The sequence below is a fragment of the Canis lupus genome, chromosome X (assembly GCF_011100685.1).
Source record: "Canis lupus familiaris isolate Mischka breed German Shepherd chromosome X, alternate assembly UU_Cfam_GSD_1.0, whole genome shotgun sequence".
NCBI lineage: Eukaryota > Metazoa > Chordata > Mammalia > Carnivora > Canidae > Canis > Canis lupus.
The window spans coordinates 22,612,482-22,637,758 of NC_049260.1; the positions used below are offsets into that span (position 1 = coordinate 22,612,482).

General features: G+C 34.8%; 1 long non-coding RNA gene across 1 annotated transcript in view; it reads right to left on the reverse strand.

Moving 5' to 3' along the window:
* The window catches only part of LOC119868187, an 88,210-nt gene that overhangs the window by 9,115 nt on the left and 53,818 nt on the right, over positions 1-25,277 (reverse strand). The gene's annotated exons all lie outside the window — the stretch shown is intronic.

Below are 25,277 nucleotides of genomic sequence, written 5' to 3' on the forward strand. Positions count from 1 at the left end.
CTTCAAAAAAATTTTTTTCTTCCTCTATTCCCTCAAACATTAGTTGGAATGATTCAGCATTAATCTAAGCAAAGTGAGCTTCAGACAGAGAGAAAAAAATAATAAAACACGAGGAAAGGGTAAGGCTATGATGTCAGAATCTGCAAGGCTTTAGAGACAACTAATTTAGTGAAATAAGTCAACACTAACATCATGCAGATAGAGCTAGAGACAAAAAAGACAGTAATGCTGTACTAAAAATAGCTAGCCATATATGGTACGGTATCCTAATCTAACAGGCAGACACACCATAAAATTTAATGGAGTAGTTTGGTGATTGTACATTTTGTCTTGCTAAAACTTTAAGTGTATCATATCTATCATCATTAACTTTAATGGAAAAAATCCACAAGGGTCTGGGAGTAAGCAGGAATAATTAGGTACAACAGGAAAACTATGTACAGGTGGAAAATCATATTAACTATTAGAGTATAATTTTATATTTAAAAGCAAAATAAAAAATTGATATGTGATCTATAAAAAGAAAAATTGGTAAAAATTACTTTGACAGAAATACTTAAAATACTCATTAACAAAGAAGGATGTGCAGTTTGTGAGTTTGTGAGTTTACAGAAATCAGAATTGGCTTTGTATGGGAATATCTGGTATTATAAATATGTCAATTTTCCTTAAATTGATCTATAGGTCCATTAAGTTTACAATAAAAATCCCAGCAGGTTTTAATTTGGTTTTTCTTTTTTGTGTGTGTGAGTGGAAATTAACCAGCTAATTCTAAAATTTATATGGAAGAGAAAAACCAAGTCAATCTTAACAAAGTAGGAGAACATATATTTATGACAGCATGGTATTGGGAAATGAATAGACTAATATTTAGGTTACATTCATGTAATAGGCAAATGCAATGAAGATGAACAAACCACTATTTCTTACATCATCAAGAGTGAATCACATAAAAATAATGTTGAGCAAAAACACCCGTACATAACAGGATATATACTGGACAATTTCATTATTTGAAGTTCAAAAATAAGGAAAACTAATTTGTTGTTTAATCATGATGCTGGTAATCTTTGGTAAGGAAAAATGATCAGGATGAGGCATAAAAGGGAAATTAATATTTCATTTAATTTTTATAATGGTGGTGTGATCACATAAGTATAATCACTTTGACATAATTCACCATATGTATACTTTGGAGTTGTGAATGTGTCTTCACGAACTTTACATTTAAATTGTAAATAAAATAAAATAAAATATTAAATTAAATTAAATTAAATTAAATTAAATTAAAGCAGGCTTCTACTGGCCTGTAAGGAGTGATTTGTTTCAGCTGCCAACACATCAGATATAACTTTTAAAAAAATCAATGACTTCATGATGTGGCTCAAAAATCCTTATGGGTCACTAGTGGATGCTAGGATATCATTTTTATGCTCTGAAAATTGATAAATAGAAGGAAAGAATCCACATTTACCTTCTATTTCTCATACACACTCTATGTCAGGGTAATCAAATTTCTGATGAGGAAAGTTCTTTATAAGAGAATTTCAGTGAATAAATACAGAAACAATGAGAGCATTAAAAATTGCAATTTTAAAATCTAATGAAATAATGGAAGTAGCCAATAAACTTCAACGGATGCTCAATACTTCAGGCAGGGCTGTGATAGAGAAATTTCTAATGGGAGATAACACTGATACTGCGTGAACCCAGTGACCAATCTCAATATAATAGTTGGACAACCCTACATTATGTGTCTACTGATATGATACAATAGGAAATACATAATACCAACTATAAGATATCTTCTCAAATTATTATTCCTGAATATAATAAAACCTTTATATATTTTAAGTTTATAAGATATTTTATAAGATATATGGGGGGGGTGATATGTAGAATAGAAACTGAAAGCATGCAATGAGAAAAGTAAAGTCAAATTTAGAACATAGTTTTTTGGTTTTCTTTACAGAATATTGACCTGGTTTATCCAACAAATCAATGGCATTAAACAACAACAACAAAAAAAGTTGGGACAGTGTTACAGAATAAAAGAGGTTTTAGAAAAGTAGTAACCAAATGTAATATATAGAATTTACTTAAATTCTATTTTAAAAGAAAAAATATTTAAAAAATCACCTTTGAGATAATCAGGGAAACTTGAACATGAACTATTAGTTGATATTAAGAAATAATCATTAGCTATATTAAGTATGATGGATATCATTTAGAGATGCCAAATGGAAAATTCACAGTTGAAATGACATCTGTTTTACTTTTGACTTCTCCAAAAAAATTTTGTTTGCACGTGCACGTGGACATGCACACATATATACACATCATATATCTGGTCATTGGCTTCCAAAAGTATCACCAGACAACTTATTAATAAAACAACACTTAAGTCTGTTCAAAATCATGTCAGTAAGGAGAACATCATACCAATAAGGTGTTAGTAGTGTCTCAGGCTAAAGTGGTTTAAAGTGGGAAACTGAATGGGATTGGGCAAAGTTCATAATATAGTAATTCAGGACTAGTTAGGTATCAGTCCCTTAAGAAAGTTTTCATAAGTAAATTGTTATTTAATACATGAGCTGTTTCCCTAGAAAAACAGACTATGATCTTTGATAAACTGATTTGCAGGTATTTCCTGAAGCAAATAATTATTTATTAATCTGCAGTCACATCTTTCCAGACCAAAGGTTTCCTGGAAAGAAAATAAAACAACTAAGTCATGTTCATATGGATGATCTTAGTTCTCAGGAAATAGACAAATAAGGTTTGCAAAGTTTGACAACAGGTGAGGCTATGTATGGGTATGAAGAGTCACTTAATTTTACTTTTCTCTATAGTTCTAAGTTCTATATTAGTTCTATATATAATTTAAAATTTCCCATAATAGAAAGCTTTTAAAGGTGCTAATCTTGAGGTCCTCTTTCATTAAATCTAATAAAGCACTTGGTTATAGATGAACATTTGGAAAACTAAAGAAAGAATTGGCTATAAAGTACTGGGCAAGAAAGGGACTAGATAAACATCAAGAATAATAGGAAATGTACTAATGTGACAGTTAGAAAAGTTACCTGATGTGATGTTTTAAAATCAAAACACCTACAAATCAGTATTTCAGCTAATTTTTTAATAAAGATTTTATTTATTTATCCATGAGAGACAGAGAGAGAGGCAGAGACACAGGCAGAGGGAGAAGCAGGCTCCACACAGGGAGCCCGACATGGGACTCGATCCCAGGTCTCCAGGATCCCACCCTGGGCCGAAGGCGGCACTAAACCACTGAGCCACCAGGGCTGCCCTTTAGCTAATTTTTAAAGTACTTAATATATACTGGTATTTTGTTTAATGCATAATATATATAACATCTTGATTCTCACATAACCCTATGAGGTAAGAATTATTAGTAGCAGCATTTTACACTTGTAGGTAGGAATAGGTGGAATAAGACTCAAAGATTCTGGTTCAAATAGTGAAAGATAAACTGCTGCAATAAACTAGTCTAACGTCACAAAATATAATGGAAGTTTTTTCTTAAATTACTATTTTCATTTTTTAGAGTACAGAAACCTCATACTTCATATAGAAGCCAGTGCTTCTGAATGTGTCCAGCATACTTTGAGAAGCAAGTTTGACCCCAAGACCCATCTAAAGAGGAAAGAAGTAACTCCAGATAAATGGTATTTATGCTTAAATGCTCAAGTTGGACAAATACATTGCAGCTGAATTTCAGTTATAGTCTTGATAAATGGATGAGGGCTCCTGACTTTGAACTATCAGTACTTAGAATCACCTGAGAATGTGGTCATTTGTCAACATTACTGCTTGCTTTGGTTTTAGAAATACAAGCAATGTGCTCATGCACTGACATTAGTGCTTACAAAATGTGCAATCTATCATCATCATCAACAAATATTTATGCAGTGCTCACTGTATGTAAGCTAGTTTCAGAAGTTGCAATGGGAATTTATATGGCACAGAGAAACCATCCTATTGTGTTTTCTTTTCCTTTTCAGTCATATGTAGTGTTTCTAAGATTGTGAAAAAATATATATGTTGAAAAACTATACTTACCCATCACAAATCTGATAAGTTTAGAAAACTGAAAACAACCTTTTTGCTTCCTATTATAATTTATATTGGGTTCACGTTATTTCATATTCATGATCCTTTTGCAAACAAGGTGGGCTTTAAAATATGACTTAACAAGTGATCAGTCAGGCATTGGATTGCTGATCACTCTGTTCGGCCTTTTGTAACAACAGAAAGAAATATAAGAAATGTCTTCACTTGAAGATATTGCTAGCCATAGCATACTGTTTTGAGTAGACCTGTAAAAGAAGACTCTTGTTTGTTTTCCTATGAGCATTTGAAATGTAAACATCTCCTGAATCAGTATTCATTTAGTTTTGCTATGATTTAGATCTCATAGCATTACTTATTAAGCAAATATACTTTTAACCAATGCAATCTCTCTACAAACAAATGGCAAAGGTGTTTTAATTTCATTTTTGCCAATGAGGGATCTGTAATAGCATTTGTTTAAAATATGTTGTAATTCATCCACTTTTGAGAAGAATTGGTATTGGTGGAAAAAGATAATCTAGTTACTAGGCAACATAGGCTAATAGTTTTAGTTTTTAAAAAGTCATTAGCAATTAACTTCCCTGACTTTATTTTACCTAAATGAGTGTAGAAGAAAAATTTTCCTCTACCCTTCTAGGCTCTTTTAGCTGGTCTATTAATCACATTGACATAAAACAGATTAACAGGAGAAAACCAAATTTAATTAATAGACCAACCAAAAAAACATGGACGGGTAGAAGGAAAATTTTACCTCTCCTACTGTTGGTGACCCAGTTGGGACAAAATTCACTGGTTGGACACTACTCACTCCAAGGCTTCTGTAGCTGAGAGATCCTAAGACCTCTGACAAAAAGGCAGCAGTAGGTATGAATTCTTACCACATTAGTGTCCCAGATCTCTGCCTGCAGAGACCAGTGGAAGTGAGAATTGTGAGTCTTTTCCTTTTCTAAATTTAGACTAGTAAGAGGAAACATTGGTAGAACTAGTTCTTTGGGCATAGCAACTCTGTTAAAAATGTGATATAAGTATTCTTGATTTGTATTGATTTATTCCTCTAATAGGTGGTCACTGTTTTTCTTCGTCTCCGTTGTGTCATTTGTCAAAAGGAGGAAAATCTTAGGGTAGGGTACAGGCATAAGCCCTATAAACCTGTTGTTTATAACCAAGCTGGCCTCACAGACTGATGAGTTCATACTTCTTACCTGCCCAGCATATATTTAGGCAAATTTTCCTATGGGTTAATGTACACACGAAGTGAAAACTGTTGCTAAGAGACATCTCAAAAGACAAAGCAGTTTGGGGAGTATGGGTCAAGCTCTTAGCTGTTAGAGTACTTGCCACCTAAGCAAAAGACTCCCTTGTTAGGATAAATTGGTGACGGAACAGGCTACACTGACACTAGGTCACCTGCCAACCTCAAGAAAATATCCTTGCAATGAGGTTCTCTGTAAAATATCACACAATCCTCAAAGTGGTGGCATATCACTCTTAGTTATCAGTTTGGCTCTGAGAGACCCAAGGCTTAGCTAAAGATGTTAATCTGCATATGAGAAAAAAATTCCCTTTCATTTTGTACCATGTCTTGAGAGTCTCAGCCAACCAGAGGATGCATGTACCAGTGTGTACCCTACCTGGAGCACAGCCAAAGAGGCTGTGGATCTGATAAGCAGTATCTTTTTATACAACTGTGTCAGCTCCCAGGGAAATTTGACAGAAGGGATCCCAGTCGATATGGGGCCTTTGTTGTCTTGTCACTGATTTGGCAGGACAGCAGTATGGGTTGCACCCCATATGCAACTAGATCTTTTTTAGGCTACCTTTGGGAGTGAACTTTCTGGCTCTTGTAAGGACTGCATTTTTTGCACTATCATTTGGGGACACCTTTTGTGCCTATGGTTAAGCCATAGAAGATTTATTTGTTTGAGTCTCTATTGAGATTAATATAAGATCCTATGCATCAATGGCAGATGACAGATGGTCCCTTGAATCAACTGTATTTGAAAGAAAAAAACTTTAGAGAAACTCTCATCTTAAGCAATTGTCTTATTGGTACTCAGAGAATGACCAAATTAAAGAGAATATACAAAGAAATAAAACATCTAGCTTCAGGGACAACCTTAGCAAGATGAAAAATGAGAAATTACACATAGAACAAAAACTAAATCCAAAGTAAATTTGCCTTCTCAAAATCTGACCCCATCTGCCTGATGTAACTTCCCTTTCCCTACAAAGTTTACAGAGAGCACTCCAGCCTGATCTCCAGACTCAGGGCATACAGGTTACTCATGTAAATGCTGAAAGTCAGAAAGTGATATTAGCAGAAGCATATGGTACAGGCAGTACGGCTTGCTTTGCTGGGCCCTATAATCAGACTCTGCGAGCATAAGGCCTTTCTATGCAATGTCCTTTGCAGAAATATCCTAGATCCCAATCCAAAGAATCCATATTCCCTGGACAGCAGAAAATAAACTTTCATATTGTCCCTTCCTTTCTCAATCCAGACTTACTGGTTATTGATCCTTTCTCTCCTAGGGATTGCTACGGACTGACTTCTTATCTCATTTTGTGTCTTAAACACTTGCCTTGGCTATCTGCCTAACTGGGATGTGCAGGTTGTTGGTTTTTTCTTTTGGCTATCTTTGGGAGGGACTCAGAATCTTGGGAAGCTAATATCCTTTGCACTCTCTCTGGCGACCTCTCTTACATCCAATGGTGTTTTCTTTTTTTTTTTTTTCTTTTTTTTTTTAATGCTGCCAGAAATATTTACCGTTTTTTTTTTTTTTTCCCTGCTGAAAACAGACAAGATATTTAAAAGGAAGAATGGCTTTATTTTGGTCCTCTCTCCTAAGCTAAAATGAAGCGAAATGAACCCAGAAGGAAAGAAAAACCTTCCGAAGCCTTTGTAGAAGTATTTACTAAGACATTTGAAAGCTACCTGATATAAAAAAAAGGCAAATTGAAGATAATGAAGTTAGAAGGGTGGATCAACCTATGATGTCACTTTACCTACAACCCAATTCTTTGAGAAATTGAAAGCAAGTGCCCTTATCCTACGAATGTCTGCAAAATCAGAAATACGCCTCAGGACAATTCAAAGCCAACCTGCTCTTTTTACCAATCTTAAAACCTTCTCCTTTTATCTCAAAGGCTTGAAAATACTGTCCTTAAAAATCAAAGTTCTTTTTGGAGGAACTTGCATTCTTTGTGCCTTTGAAGGTTATCTTAATTTGTTCAGTCTGCCACAAACAGTGATCTGTGTATTGTACCTAATTTGTGGCTAAAGCCTTGGAATGAAAGCTATAAGATTTCTGCTTACATCCATCTGTATGTTTATGTATATATGTGTATATATATGTTACAGATATGGTACTCTACCTCTGGATGGTACTGACAAAATTAATTCATAAAGAGCTTTAACTGGCTTAAAATTAAGTGTTTATAAAATAAGTATTTTTAAGCTTTTCAGGAAATGTAACAGAAACTAAACTAACCCAAATGCTTTTCATGTCATATGATCTTAAAAAGTATTCAGTATTAAAGCTAGTCTAAGTTCATCTCTTTTGAATTACAACACTGAATATAATGCAGACATACAATTTTTTTAAAGATTTTATTTATTTATTCATGAGACACACAGAGAGAGAGAGAGAGAGAGAGAGAGAGAGAGGCAGAGACATAAGCAGAGGGAGAAGCAGGCTCCATGCAGGGAACCCGACGTGGGACTCGATCCCGGGTCTCCAGGATCATGCCCTGGGCCGAAGGTGGCACTAAACCACTGAGCCACCCGGGCTGCCCGCAGACATATAATTTTTATTGTGCTTTGGTTTATCAGTCAAACAAGTTCAAATTATATTGTTTATAAAATTTGTCAGCAAGAAAAAATAGCTTGGGATTATGGCTGACATTGTCTAATGTTTCATGAAATTTTTGTGAATAGTCTAAACATAGGGAGCAAGTGATTTAAGATCCACGTAAGTGGGATGAGTTCAGGTAAAGTTTTTAGCAATAATTATATTTTATAGTACTTAAAAATAGCTTCCAGAATATTTTTTTAAAATATTTTATTTATTTATTTGAGAGAGTGAGAGAGAGAGAGAGCACGAGCAGGAGTGCAGAAGGAGATGGAAAGAGAGAATCTGAAGCAGATACCCCGCCGGGCATGGAGCCCAATGATGGGCTTGGTCCCAGGACCCTGAGCTCATGACCTGAGCCAAAACCAAGACTTGGATACTTTATTTTTTTTTTAATTTTTTTTTAAATTTTTATTTATTTATGATAGTCACAGAGAGAGAGAGAGAGAGGCAGAGACATAGGCAGAGGGAGAAGCAGGCTCCATGCACCGGGAGCCTGATGTGGGATTCGATCCCGGGTCTCCAGGATCGCGCCCTGGGCCAAAGGCAGGCGCCAAACCGCTGCGCCACCCAGGGATCCCAAGACTTGGATACTTAATCAACTGCACCACTCAGGCGCCCCCAGAATCTTCCTGGTAACTTAAAACTCTAGAGTTTGCTATGTTAAGTTAAATGACGGAAATTTATTAAATATCTAGATCATTTCCAAATAAATAGCGAAACATTAATTACTGAGCGTAGTTTTATCTACTTTTGCTTCTTATTGCAGAGAAACTAAAGATAACTTGGATGTATTAGTAACCATGTCTTAAGAGATGTTAAAAGACCATTATGAAGAAGCATATGCTTTTAGAAATTATGAAATGTATTCATAAATTTGCTAGTCTAAAAGAATACTGGTGTAACAGTTCACAATTGCTTATTACTTATTTTTCATTAGAAATTAAAGTCTTGGGCAGCCCGGGTGGCTCAGCGGTTTAGCTCTGCCTTCAGCCCAGGGCCTGATTCTGGAGTCCTGGGATCGAGTCCCACATCAGGCTCCTTGCGTGAAGCCTGCTTCTCCCTCTGTCTGTGTCTCTGACTCTCTCTCTGTGTGTGTCTCTCATGAATAAATAAATAAAATCTTAAAAAAAAAAAGAAATTAAAGTTTCTAAGGATAAGAATTCTGATTAATATCTGTAGTTACAACTACAGGAAATAATAAGCTAAACAACTTAATGCAAGGAAAGTAAGATTATTTTTGGTAAGGAGAGGTAGAAGATATGAAGATGAATTTTTGTTGAGAGAAAAGGAAGTGAATTTGTCCCATAGTAAAACTAGTTATTTCAAAATGGGAAAGGGGAGAATAAAGCACAAATTAAACAGAAAGTTGAGAAGAGAGAAAGAGAGGGAAAATTTTATCTTGTGTGCTTAATTTGGCTAAAATTGAATGAATTTATTATAAGGGTTATAAAATTAAGCTTTAAAACCAGTAGTGTTCTTATGTAAAACTAAAGCTTAATTTTCTTTGATCTTCTAAAAGGACAACATTGGCTCCTGATAAGAGATTATGAATGTTTTTCTTTACCTTTTAAGTACTCTGTCTAAAAAGCAAAGATTCCATGTTTTACCAAAAAATTTCCTGGACTTTATCAGGTCTTTGATTGCTTAAGAAAATTAAATCTTCTTAATATTAAAAAAGGCTAGATTTTGCACAACTGTGTAACTTTCTGTGTTTGCCTTTGATGTTTTTTGTTGTCACACTGGTTAAATGGATAATTAAGTCTTATTTTGTAATGATCTATGATCCTATTTAGTCATTTGTCCATACCTTTGATATCTTTGACAAGCTTCTCAAAATCTAATCTAAATTCTTTTTCTTTTTTTTAACCTCAAACTAAGTTTAAGGTATTTCAGAGAGCCCCTGGAACAGCTCAAATGATTTGCTTTCTCTCCTTATAAGAAGACAGATGTTAAACTAATTAGGCTTACTTGGTATGTTAAATTACATGGAAAGCATTGTCAAATAAGTCATGATAAGCCTTACTAGATTATATTGTATGGGTAAATGTTATTAATATAAGTAGTCTAGAAATTGTATGAAATTCCTAAAATTCTGATATATCCTGACATAATAGTATCAGTCATAATCCTAGTTATTATCTTAAAATGTTGCAATGTCATAGAAATAACCAAATTTCTTATCAATTCCATTAAAATGAACTCTCATCAGCTCTTTAACAATGGACATTATAAATCTGTTGTCATTTACAGACAGTTATTGTTTTACTCTGATGCTTTGCAGAAGTACTTCACCTTCAAGGAGATTTAAGGAAAGGATTTTTGACAACTACAGGTTTCTGATAACTTTAAGATCATGCAACTGAGCTGGCTATTAATTTCAGAATTAATGGAAAAACTGAATTCAAGAAGAAAAAGTATTAATTATATAAAATTGAATGAAGTGAGGAGCATGATTATAATTCCTATGACTCTGTAACATTGATTGTTTTTTATGTTTTGCTTTTCTTTCTTTTTCTTTTTTTTTTTTAGATTGTATTTATTTGTTCATGAGAGACACAGAGAGAGAGGCAGAGACATAGAAAGAGAAGCAGGCTCCATGCAGGGAGCCCAATGCAGGACTGGATCCCAGGACTCCAGGACCACGCCCCGGGCTGAAGGCAGGCACTAAACTGCTGAGCCGTCAAGGGATCCCCTGTTTTGCTTTTCTAGATTTAAGGAAACCTTTTCTCTTTTTTCTTAAGCTATCAACAATTTGGAAAGATGAACCTCTGTGCATAAAGATGAAACAATTTTTCTCCCTACCGGATCCCTCCAGAATTTGGAAACTTACTATTCTTATTTTTATGGTAATATAGATATTTGCGTAAGTTCAATAAAAATTTGTTTTTATAACAGGACACAGTAAGAGACACTGGATATATTATCAAGACTTTGATTGGAATGTCATATTTGAAAATGACGTGCATAGCTTTAAGAAACTAGGGTTGCCTTTATGGAGCCAACAAAATCCCTTGGAAAAATATACCTGGTATCTTGCTTACATGGTTCTCCAGACCCTTCTAGGTTAGTAATTCCTGGTAGGTGCAGGAACCTCAGGACATTTTGAGGACCTCAAAAAGAGAGGAATTAACCCAAATCTATAGGTATCAGAGGCAAACTTTGATGTCAAGTCCTTGGCTTAGCTTTCTAGCCTTGAAAGGCCTCTAAAAAGTTGAATTTGCGATTCCTTAAGAAAAGTGATGACAAAGCAGATTTTAAAAGGATATATATATATCACTATTCTGTGGCATTTATGTAAATAATCAGGCCACATTTTATTCAAACTAAAGTTGGACAACTTGATACAAAGAAATCAGAGAAAAAAAAGAGAAATCACTACAGAAATGCTCCTATCTGAACAATACTCATGCCTGTTGCTGTATGGCCCATTCAGAAAGATCACCAGAGAGATTTAAACTACAAACTAAAAAACCTCTCAGGCTGCCACTGCCCATCTTCATTTTGTCTAAAGATGCTTCAAGCCATATATCTAGGAATCTTCTCAACTGGCTGCCTTTAGAACTCTGAAACTGGAATTATAGTCTGCTTCAATCATTAACCATTGGTTTCCTTTTGTTTCCACAGAAATAGCTCTTATTATATACCTGACTGCTTGCACAGGCTTAACTTTGGGAGCTCACCTGCATCACCAATCGTGAAAGAAGGAACAACTGTTTAACCGAACTGACCTATTCTCGGTACTAAGAGACTGGTTCACTGAGACGGAACAATCCACCAACTCATCTTCTGGACTGTAAAAACTACTTAGGGAAGTTTCAAAGGCAGGACTGAGGTAGGGGGGATCAAAATACATGACTCCAAAATATGCCACTTTGGCATATAGACTATATTGAGCTTCAGGTAATCCAGATCCAGCAGACTCAAGGAAAACTTTTACCTCTCCCTTAATACCTAGAAGAATTTAGATAGGGGGCCTGGCCCAGAAGGAGAGACTACTTTTTTTATCTGAAATATATATTGGTATGGTGCTGCAAACATCTAATTATGAAACATCTCCTCTTACTATTCTGTAATTATCTTCTTTCTCTTTGAAGACTCAGGCCCCTATCCCACTCCTTAGCTCAGGATGGCACATAAGTCGGAACTGACTGACTTATCCTTGAGTCTCATATTCTTATGGGGTTCCCGTAAATATATAATTAAATTTGCTTTTCTCCTGTTAATCTATCTTTTTTCATTTAATCAACAGATTAGCCAACACAAACTAAAAGTGTAGAGGCAAAGGTTTTCCTCTCCTACACTGTCAACTCCTATCTAAAATTTGAAATTGGAGAGAGTGGATCACAAATTTTAATATATTTGTTTATTTCAGGATGCTGCTGACTTCAATTTAATAACAGTCTCCCATATCTTACATAAAAGAGATTTCGTATACTAGTAGGTATTTATCCAAAGGATACAAACATAGTGATTTGAAGTGGCGCGTGAACCCCAATGTTTATAGCAGCCATGTAAACAATAGCCAAAATATGGAAGGAACCCAGATGTCCATCAACAGATGAATGGATAAAAAAGATGTGGTATGTACACACACACACACACACACACACACACACACACACACACACTGGACTATTACTCAGCCAACAAAAAGAACGAAACCTTGCCATTAGCAATGACGTGGATGAACTAGAGGGTATTATGCTAGGGTGAAATAAGTCAGTCAGAGAAAGACAAATACCATATGATTTCATTTATATGTGGAATTTAAGAAAGAAAAAAGATGAACATGGGGAAAGGAAGAAAAAATAAAATAAGAAACAAAGAAGGAGACAAACCATAAGCAACTCTTAACTCTAGGAAACAAATAAGGTTTGCTGGAGGGGAAGGGAGTGGGGGAATGGGGTAAGTGGGCGGTGGGCATTAAGGAGGGCACATGATGGAATGAGCACTGGGTACTATATGCAACTGATGAATCCCTAAATTCTATACCTCTGAAAGTAATAATACAGTATACATTAATTAAATTGAATTTAAATAAGAATTTTTAAAAAGTATAAACACGGGATCCCTGGGTGGCGCAGCGGTTTGGCGCCTGCCTTTGGCCCAGGGCGCGATCCTGGAGACCCGGGATCGAATCCCACATCGGGCTCCCGGTGCATGGAGCCTGCTTCTCCCTCTGCCTGTGTCTCTGCCTCTCTCTCTCTCTCTATGTGACTATCATAAATAAATAAAAATTAAAAAAAAAAAAAAAAAAAAAAAAGTATAAACACCACCGAACTAAAGATTCACATTGATTATAATATTTTTTCCAAAGACAGAAAAGTTAAAATACACAAAAATATGACATATACAGGTCCTACCAACACTTCCTATTTTGAGTAAGGTCAAAGGTTAAATGAAAATATACAGAGTCTGTTATCTTTTTTTAAAGATTTTATTTGTGTGAAAGAGACTGTGCATGCATGTGTGAGCATGAACAGGGGGAGAAACAAAGGGGGAAGGAAGGGAAGGGGTAAAGAATCCACAGCAGACTGTGCTGTGAGCACAGAGCTGAACTTGGTGCTTGATCCTAGGGCCCTGACATCATGACCCCAGCAGAAATCAAGAGTTGGGCTAACTGACTGAGCCACCCAGGTGCCCCAGTCTGTTATCTTTTAGATGGTTACTTTTGGTTAATAAGAGTACAGCAGAGAAAAATCAGCAATACCCATACCTATATCATCAGGTAAGCAATAATAATAGCTAATACTTACTGAACTCATCACATGTATCAGTCATTTTTCTAAGTACTTTCTTTTTTTTTAAAGATTTTATTTATTTATTCATGAGAGACACACAGAGAGAGGCAGAGACACAGGCAGAGGGAGAAGCAGGCTCCCCATGGAGAGCCCAATATGGGACTCAATCCCAGGACCCTGGGATCATGCCCTGAGCCAAAAGCAGATGCTCTACCACTGAGCCACCCAGGTGCCCCTTCTAAGTACTTTCTATTTATCCTCTCATTTAATCCATGATCATAGGGTGTAGGTACTATTTTTTTCCTGGTATGCAAATGAGAAACCCTGAAGTTCAAATGCTGGTAAGTGGAGGAGCCAGAAAGTAAAAGTAAAAAGATCTAACTCCAGAGATTGTTTTTGACCACTATGCTCTTTCTTATGTATAAGCAAGGTGGTACCTACAAATCGCAGAACAACAAACACACAGTGGCTGAGTAGGCAAGAACCAACATAATATGAGAAAACTTTCACATAAGCATATAACAAGCAAGCATTTGGGTTTTCTTCCAGCATTTTATTATGAAGTTTTAAGCATAAAGAAGATCTGAAAGAATCATACAATGAACACTCATATATGCATGACCTAGATCCTACAAATAACATTTTGTTGTATTTGCTTTATCATGTTTCTATCTATCCATCAGTCCATCAGTCCATCTTATTTTTAATTAATTTTACAATATATTCAGGTCTTTGATTTTGTTACTATAATAGTGCAGAAAAATTTGGAAGGCCTGTTTAGAGAGGATGTTAGAAAACTAATTTGTTATTTTCTAAACATCATACTACTGTCGGGGTCAAGAGTAGCCTGTTCCCAAGATGGACCACTTTTCCATGAAGATTATTTTAATTAAAAAGCCATCAAAAGGGATCCCTGGGTGGCGCAGCGGTTTGGCGCCTGCCTTTGGCCCAGGGCGCGATCCTGGAGACCCGGGATCGATTCCCACGTCAGGCTCCCGGTGCATGGAGCCTGCTTCTCCCTCTGCCTGTGTCTCTGCCTCTCTCTCTCTCTCTGTGACTATCATAAATAAATTAAAAAAAAAGCCATCAAAACCCAGCAGATTCAGGAAAAACTCTTTACCTCCCTCTCAGCTGCCTAAAAAGAATTTAGATAGAGGATGTGCGGTAGGAAGAGACCAATCACCAGAGATCACTATACTATACTGTGGACTAGTTAAGGTAGATGGGGAGGAATCTAGTAAGGCCAGTTTGTTCAAAATCCTCAATGTCTCAGCAAACACTTACACTTCATAATCTTCCTGTAAACTGCACTCCTTCCTTTTGAAATCCCAGACCCCTACCCTTTCTCTTTAGTTCAGAATGACATATATACCTCATTTTGTCTGTCTTTGGAATTTCCATGTCTTTGTGGATTCTTCATATGTACACTGTTAAATTTGATTTTCTCCTATTTATCTGTCTCATGTCAACTTGATTTTTAGCCCAGCTAGGAAGACCTTGAAGGCAGACAGGAAAGTTTTGCTCCCTGGCACCACAAACTGAGCACCTGTTTTTTTAAATGTCAATTAAGTACCACTAACTTCTCAATCACTATTTTCCTTCTAAATATGCAGTTGTGAGGATTTAATGGGAAAAAACTAATTAAAAAATACAACACTTACTACTCTACCTTGCATATAGTAGTACGTGTTCAATAAAATATAGTCAAAATAATGAAGCTAATGAGAAAATGCAAAAGCAACTAAGCTTATACTGCACTGAATAAGTAAATGTACTGGAGGGCTTAGGATAAAATAGGATAGGACAATCCTCCAACCAGGAAGGGGAGAGTAATGACCAGACAGTTTATATCTGTATCTAGAAATGTTTGAAAAATTTTATGCTATTGGAATTAATCAAGTAAAATGAAGATCAAAAGCTTTTTAGAATAAAGACAAAGGTAGCAGGGAATGCAGAAATATAATCAGATGAATATGTTTTCTTAGTTCTTTATTAAAACAAAAGCATTTCTTGAAGCAGCTGAGTGAATAAAGTGCAAGTACACTGCTCTTTGGGAATCTAAACTGGAGCCGCCGGAATAACCAATTATCTGTTAAATTGTCATTATAATGTGGATTTTGTGAACAGTATTTTCTCAATTCCTTAAGGACATCAAGTGAAAGTTAACTGTGTGCCTAAAATGCAAATAAACAATTATTTGCTGCAAATACTTTAACCCTCCAGATACGTATGAAATAAACACAACTTTCTCTTGTGAAAATTGAAGCACTTAACATATTTCTCATTCCAAAATTTACCATATCCTTACACAGAAAAAATGTCACAAATATTATAGGCAAGGTCAACAATATCCTTAAAAACAAATTTGGATTTCCATCCATGTAGGTATTAGCCACAATACCACAGCATACGATGAAAAGAAAACCTGGTAAAGGACAATTTAGCCTGAATAACTTTAAAAAGAAAGTGAAAAAATTTATCTAAATGAGAAAACAATAATAGATAATCAAAAACATCTGATTTGGTGTTCGAGGGTAGAAAAGAAAAGGAAAGAATATTGCTCTAACCTGGGCCTATCAGAATGAAATAGGTGTAAACCATTGCCTAAACACCTGAATGATGGAATTATTTACAATCATCATTTCAGTGCTTTAAGAACACTGGCCCGATGCACGGTTTTAATATAAGCATAGACATTGTCAAGATAATCTTTTGTAGCAAATTTTAGTAAAAGTAAATCGAAATCTGCTCCTTAGGTACTGTTTTGGGATATTAAGAGCCAAATCAAACCAATGGGACACTGAGAATCATTAACAATCATATTTATAAATCTCAAGTCTGAATATGTAGTCATAGATAGTTTGTTTTCATACTTTTGTCCATGAAAGATAAATGATTATATGAAAGAAAAGCTAATCATAACTGTATACATAATGTTAATTTGATTTTTTTCATGAATAAAATCCCATAAAAACAGAATAAAACATCCTCTGAAATGGAATATAATTAAACTTATGTTTGATAACTTTAAACAAGCATTTATATTAATCCTAATGTAAAAAATTCATTACCTATTCCCACATCTGCCTGTCTTTCATTAGGACATATGGAGTGTATCTCTGTCCTGATAAACATTTTAAGGCACCAATCTAGAGAAACAGCACGAATGCATTTATAAACCTGGTAGTTTCAGTTTCAAGTGGTTTCACATTATGAAAAACATAAAATGTTTAGGTAGATTTTGCTTCTCTACATACATACATTAAAAACATGGTCTTTAAAAATATTTATTTTGTGAGTCAATAGGAAAAAAAAACTTTATCTCCAAATACTGACGTTACATGTTTTGACCACCACCAACCCTCTACTATATTGATCTTACCAAAGAATAAATTTAATCTAAACCATAATCAGAATAAAATGAAATGAAAATATGTAAGACACAGAGAAAAATCTAATCTTCATTTCTGTTGAAATTCAGCCTGTTATGTACCTCTTCTCAGAAAAAGGAAGTAAATTCACAGTATTACAAAAACTCTACTGAGAATATCTTCTTGAATAAATTTAAATTTGGATAATGTACCCAGAAATTTCCCAGTGGCTTCAATAATGACAAGTTTCTCTAACTACACTGAGAGAGAAAGACAGAGACAGAGAATATGTAATACGAGAAACATAATCTAATCTATCTAGGTCAATTGTAAGAATAATAATGGATTTTAACTACAATAAAAATGAAAACAAAAGTTATGATTTTACCAAATCATCCTTCAGAACTGAAGAGACACACCAACAGGCCTACAAACTAGACACATTGTGAAGCTATAAGAAAAATAATCTGAGAAGTTTCTGGCAATTAATAGTATGAATCGGGACTAGCTTTTCCAGTGTTAGGGGAATATGCCAGTATGCAGTAGCAGAAAGATACGCAAGCAGGCAGCCTGCCCATATAATCAGCAATGTCTACTGGAGGACAGCCAGGGGATGTTCTGGCAGGAAAATGGTGTTAGGAAAATCTGTTGACTTGTGGTCAATAAAATTATTAAAAGGCAACCCTTATGATGGAGGCTTTAGGTAGTATCAAGGTGGTTAAAGGGATAGAGTACTTAGATGCCTATTCAGAGATGGGGAAATAACAAGGATCTAGTGAATTAACTAGAAAAATAAAGAAAAGGCTTCAACAATATAGCCAAGAACCAGTTATTAGAAATACCAGCCAAATCAGTGTCAAAGGTAAACTTGAAGTTGATCAATAGAATTATCAACAGACATTAAGAAATCCTCCAATAGAAGGGAGATTATTTGAGAGAGTAATACTGGTTTGAGCCTGAATTTTAAAATTAAGCATTCCCAAATAAGGGAATCTGATAGCTAAAAGATTAAGACACCAGGCAATTTTTACCATCATCTGCAAAATTAAGATTGAGTACGATGATTCTTAGAATATAATTGTAACGTAAGCCAGTGTGTGCTGGAAACAATGGTATCATTAGGTATATTGCACACAATAGTATTTTCCTACTGAATTCCCTACTGAAGAGGTTTCCAGCTGCATAATAAGAAAAATTTCCATTATTCAGCACCTAAGAGTCTGTTTCAGTCAGGGTTCTTTTTTTTAAGGCAACAGGAGCTGACTCTAAGTAACTTCAGCTGAATATAAATTTATCAGAATAGCTGTAGCTTACAGAATCAATAGGAAGGCTTAAAAGCCAAGCTCAGGCGATGAGTATAAAACAAAGGGATCCTGGGCAATGGTAGACACAAACAATGCCATGCTACAGAAACTGCCAGGATATGGTACTGTTTTGGCATCATTTTGCCAGACTTGGATGCTATCAACATGTCATAGCAGGCAGGACTAAATTCCCAACTACTCTACCATCACCACACCATTTCCTTAGATTCAAATTCCTGAGGGGGAGTTCATGATCAGCTAAGAAAGCAGGCTTACATTGGGGCTTCTATAAGGTGGCTTTCCTCCCACCCATTCTCAACCTCAGACAACCACTGGTCTGTTCTTGGTCACTATAGATTATTTTTGTTTTCTAGAATTTCATATAATTGGAATCATATGTATTCTTTTCCATCTGGCTCCTTTTGCGCAGCATAATGTTTCTGAATTTTTTCCAGGTTGTTTTATGTATTAGTAATTTTATTCCTTGTATTGCTCAGTAGAATTTCATAGAAACAGCAAAATTTGATTATCTATTAACCTACTGATGGGCTTAGAGTTGTTTCCAGATTTTTGCCAAAATAAAAAAGTTGCTATAAACATTCATATATAAATATCTGTGTGGACATATGTCTTACTTTCTCTTGCGTAAACAATTCAGAGTGGTAACTGCTAGATTATGCCATAGGGGTATTTTTGACTTCTAAGGAATTGCCAGGCTATTTTACAAAGTAGTTATAGTCTTTGCATTCCCACTGGCAATGTATGAGTGTTCCAGTTGCTCCATATACTAACACTAGGTATAGTCTATCTTTTTAATTAGCCTTTCTAATGGGTGTATGGTAATTTATTATGGTTTCCATTTCCATTTCCCTGATGACTAATGATGCTGACAGTATGTTCTTCTGTTTATTGGTCCATTTGTATGTCTTTTTTGGTGAAATACCTGTCCAATCTGCTTGTGCCAGACTGCACTTTAACCATTAACAGCCACAACAATATCTCCTGTCTCAAATGCTTTTCATATAATGTAATTGTTACACACTGACCATCAAGAGACAGGGTCTATGTTCCTCTTTTTTGAATTGGGGAAAATCCTGTGACTTTGAAAAATATGTCATTAAAGGTCATAAAAGGTGATACAGTTTCCACCTAGGTTTCTTGGGATGCTTCCTCTTGGAATTTGGCCACCATGCAGTGAGGAAACACAAGAAACCACATGGAGAAGCCACAAGTAAGTGTTCTGGCCAAGACCCCCTTCTAAGGTCACAGACAAAGGCCAGCATTAACCATTAGACCTGTATATGTGCTACCGAAGCGAGCACATTAGACTTGTGAATGAATAAACTTTTGGATGACTCCAGCCTCCAGTTGTGGATTCATTTTGTAAGCTGAGGCCTTTGACATTATGGAACAGATGACCTTAATATGCCCTTTCCAAATTCCTGTACTACAAAATCCATGAGCATAAAAAAATCGTTGTCATTTTGCACAGTTAAGTTTAGGATGGTTTGCTACATAGTGGTACATGAGTAAAACGCAGGCTTTGAGATGCAATAAAATATTTAAAAACTTCTAGAACAGAAACACAATTTAGATAGTTTTTTTTCTACTTTTAAAGGCAATATATTTGTTGCATATTATGTGGGTACAATTAAGTTCTTGAGAACCTAAAGTTTCCCCTAAAGTTTCACTAATTTTAATATATCACAGTGTTTATATATGACATATGTATAATATATAATAATATATACACACGTAATTTTTTTAAAGATTTCATTTTTTTATTTGAGAGAGAGCGTGTGTACACAAGCAGGAGTGGCAAAGGTTGAGGAAGAAGTAGTCCCTGCTAAGCAGGGAGCCCACTGCGGGGCTCAATCCCAGGACTCTGGGGTCATACATAAGCTGAAGGCAGATGCTTAATCGACTGAGCCACCCAGGTGCCCCTACACACATAATTTTTGATGAAACTCTCACTTGGAGTGTTACTTAGACATTATTCCGTTACTTTCATTTTTTCCCGTCAACTTTCAGGAGGCTGATAAAGTTTAAGTAGATACCTATTATGAGGTAATGATATTGATAAATGTCATTAGTACTTAACTGATTTCTCATAAACATTTTCACAGCTCTGAATAAGAGTTTCCTACCATCAGATTTGCAGGTGTACAAGGACAAAACAAGAAAACTGAACCAAACAAACAAGAAATATGCTGAATTTTATTTTTATTAACTCAGAACAGGTGCCAAGGTAATGGGAGCCCAAAATCACTACTCATCTAGCCAGGGTGAGCACACAACCATAATTGCATTAGTAATTCAGAGTTACAAATACACTCGTATTCAAATTACCCAGGACAATAAGATAAAGTATGTATTTAGATATATTTAGGCTGACTTATATATCTTGATAATTGTGGATTAATGGATGTAAATTCAGTAAGTATCCCTAAACTTATCCATCAATACCTGAGCTAGTCTTATATTTTTCCACTAAAGTTATATGAACTAAACTCAGACCAACATATAGTAGATATATTCTTGTATCTGCATAGAGCAAAGTACTGGAGACCATGAGGTAACACAAACTTGGATTCTTCAAGAATCTCAAAATGGAGGAATAGTATGTTTTTCTTTTGTCTAAATTTTATTTGCAATCAGTAAGAGGTTTACTATGGTCTCTATAGTAAAAACTATTTTTTGAAAAGTCAATTTATGTGATCCACATTGACTATAATGTTACAAATGTATAATATATTTATAATTACTTGGTTAAATAATTTCAGAACTTTATATAACAACTACTATGTAATATGACAGTCTACTTATACATTTATACATCCACATACTTTTCCATGAATTAATCAACTGCTATTATCTTTAATGAGAAAATACTTAGAACTTTTTCTTCAGTGATATTGGTAAATAAAAACCTTTATATTAAAAAATACATAACATGTATAAACTAAAACCGACATGAGTTAATATGAAATATTTGAAATTAGAAAATAGTTTTGGGATGCCTGGGTGGCTCAGCGGTTGGGCATCTGTCTTCAGCTCGGGGTGAGTGTGATCCTGGGGTGGGATTGAGTCCCGCATTGGGCTCCTTGCAGGGGGCCTACTTCTCCCTCTGCCTATGTCTCTGCTTCTCTTTCTCTGTGTCTCTCATGAATGAATAAATAAAATCTTTTTTTTTTTAAGAAAGTAGTTTTAACTCTGAGTTAAAAAAAGAATGTCTCATTATGTATCAGAATATATGCATATTTGGGAAAATGACAATAGTTTCTAATGAGAACCACATATGTTTGTTTCATTCCCTTATTAATGGAAGTGGACGTGCTTACAGAGCTCCTCTATATTTATATAGGACTTAATGCCAGCTTATCTAAAAAGCAAACTAAATGCTTAGAGCAGCAGAAAAATATAGACGCTAAATTTGGTTAAAGTTTTGTTAAGAATTTTCAATAAAACACCAGCTTTGTCATCACAGGAAAAAGCAGAACTCTTGTTCTACATGCTACACTTGTTCTATGGCTTAATGTTTTTTAAAATGTTATTACATATTAAGGGTATACCATCAACTTTTTAGTATGTGGACCTTCTCTTTATTTTAATCTGAACAACATGGTCATTTATGAATATCATTTATGAGTATGATGGATATTCATGAATATCACAATTTTGTGACATTGTGTTATTTTTGGATTCACTTTCAGAACTTTCAACAACGAAAGGCAATAAAAATAGTAAGATTTTATCATCTAATTCTGAAAATAAAAATATAATTCTCAATCACATGGCTTCTCTAAAAATCACATTTCTTCTTTGAGTTGAAGAGATGGCAAGTTAGAAGAGATCTATTTCAATCTTTCTACTATTCTGTTTGTGGCAATTGATATATCCTAAGATATTTGATCTGTTAAAAATTGCCTTTTAAGCTTTATTATTTATGTCCCATTTAATTGTTTCTGAACATCTAAATACTGACTACTAAGTCTAGAAATTAGAAGTCTGGGGACTAGTCATCAGTCATGTGACTTTGGTGAAAGAGGGTCTGGGAGGCCAGATCTAAATTGTCAACTTTTCTGACATTGGCAAAATAAATTTTGTAAAGGAAAACCAATACTTTGAACTTTATATACAAAAGGCTTCTTCAGCCTGGGCTATGGAAATGATCCTATTTCAATATGTGATTCAAAAGCTTAAAAATATAAAGCATCCAGACAGGATTTTTCTATTCCTCAAATTTTGAGAGTATGTATTAATTTATGGGGTAAGGTCGAGGTTGTTTGCACTAAAAGGGCACTTTGTTTTATTTTCTAAAAATCTGTTCATTTATTAATCACAAAGCATAGGCCTATTGGCTTAACAGGTGAGCATGCCATTAAAATATATAATCAAAATTTATTCTTGAAATGCAACATTGTTTCTGGACAATATTCCTTTACTGTACTACATTGTAAAAACAACTTATAAAAATGTACGATTTTAATTTTTAATTTTTAAAATGAAGTCACACATGTATCTATCTCATAACACTTAGAATATTATATATCAAAAAAATTCCACTTGATTTCACCAAAATTCCAGTCTTCTCCCAAAAGTAGCTATTGCCATCAATTTGGTATCTATACCATTAGATCTCTTCCTAGGTGTTTAAATACATTTATTAAAATACCAATAAGACAGGTTTTTAAAAATTTTATAGGCAAATTAAGTAATTTGGTGTATGTCAAACTGCAATTTTTCCCACTTAACAATTTGTATTGAAGCACTTGTCATTCTGTATTATGAAATACATCTCATTTATGTACAGTGATCCAAGATATATAAATGCAAATAAGGAGGAACTTCTATGCAAGCTGTCAGTAGCTTATTATTTTAAGGTTTTGAAAAAGTGCTGTTAGGAAGAAGCTTGGTGTACTTGTACAATAATTTCTTTAAGGTAATATGTGCCAAGCACTGTGTTATGCGAAAAAGGTATTATTATTTCCTCACTGCTCTGAAGGTAAAAAGCTACTTATCTAAGTCCACACAGCTAGTAAGGGCTAGGTCTGGGCTTTCCACACATCCTATCAGGCATCATAATCAATGTTTTTAACAACTGTTCTCTACTCTCCAATTTTAAACAAAATTACTACTGAATCAAACTGTAGTCACATTTAGATTTCAATATATGCTGTCCATTTGCCTCCAGAAAGGCAATAGCATTTTACATCTACACTAAGACTGAGATTTTTGTTGATATTTCCCTGGCACATCCCTCTAAAGGTAGGACTATGCCTAAGTACTTTAAGTAAAACAGTGATGAAGAACTCAATACAGATTTGTTAACTGGTATTAGAACCTGTGCCTTAATCTGTTGTGACAGAAGGCTTAGTGGGTGCCATTTCTGTAGGAACAGAAAATAGTGTCCTCAAAGTGAACAGAGATGTGTTCCCTTCTCATTCACCTTCTAGCTCTTTATGTTTTTGAGATTTCATAACAGTTTTAAATAAACTATTTACTTCACTATTCTCATTTGTCCTGCTTTTGGTATAGGAAATAGAAGGGTGAGCACGCTCTCATAAACTGAAAAGATGATTCTGTTGTCATATATGTGTCTATTCTGTTGTCATCTGCATGGAAATGGCTGTACCAGAAAACTGGATCCACTTTCTAATTACTGTCCAGAATAATGGCTTCTGATTATTTCTAAACCAAAATCATTACACCTGTTAGATGCTCTCCATAATTTCACTAGGTCATAGAAAACCAGTCTATAAAAAAACTGAACAATTTAATTACTTAGTAACCTATATTGCTCATGATTAAAATATATTTGGATGTTAGGCATATTTTTAATGGTTGAGTTTGGCATTTTGTTATTTGGAATTAAATTATCTGTACTTCTGCTATAAATGAAATTTTAGTTAAAAACTTGAGATCAAATTTTAACCTAATAGTAATGATCCTTTTCTTCTGTTTCAATTTTCTGAATCACTTTGTATAAGACAGAGGCTATGTTTCCTTTAATAATAACTAATAGAAAAATCATATAATTACAGTGCTTTATTTTTTTCTTTAAGATTTTATTTACTTAGAGAGAGAGACAAGGAGTGTGGGGTGGGGGGAGGAGCAGAGGAAAGAGACAGACTCTGTGCTAAGTGTTGAGCCTGACAAGGGCTCCATCTCAGGACCCTGAAATTATGACCTCAGCTAAAACCAAGAGTCAGATACTTAACTGACTGAGTCACCCAGGTGCTCCCCCCAAGTGCTTCATTTGAGTGCTTCATTTTGACTGATTCACTTTTAAGGTTTTTTTTTTTTTTTTTCTACTTTTTATTCTGAATTTCTCTAAGTTAAACTTCTAAGCTATACTTCTATATACAATTTTTCATTCTTAACATTTTTTGTCGAATGTATTGGCCTTTTTCATGGCAATGAAATATTTTAATATTTTAACATCTTAAATGGCCATAATATGTCAGGTTATGAAGTCTTCCCTGGGTTGAGCCATTTGTTTGGCTCTTTTGTAGATCTTCTATCTCTTTGCTGATATTTTCTGTTTCATTTGTTTCAACCACTGCTCATTGAAGCATTTTTAGGATAGCTGCTTTAAAATCCTTGTTGGACAATTTCAGCATCTGAGACATCCTGGCACTGGCATCTCTTGATTATCTTTCTCCTTCTGGTTATAATTGTACTAGTTCTTGGTGTGACTAGAGATTTTGAATTGTATCCTGAATATTTTGAATTTAAGAAATTCTAGATCTTATTTAAATCTTCAATTTTAGCAGTCAGCCATCCTGTTTAGGTTACCAAGTAGGCCCAGGCCTACTTACTGGATCCAGTAAGAATTTTCAGAGCCTTTTCTTTACAGGACTGTTCTAGTCTACTCCATTTATGAAGAATACTACTCAGACACCACTCTGA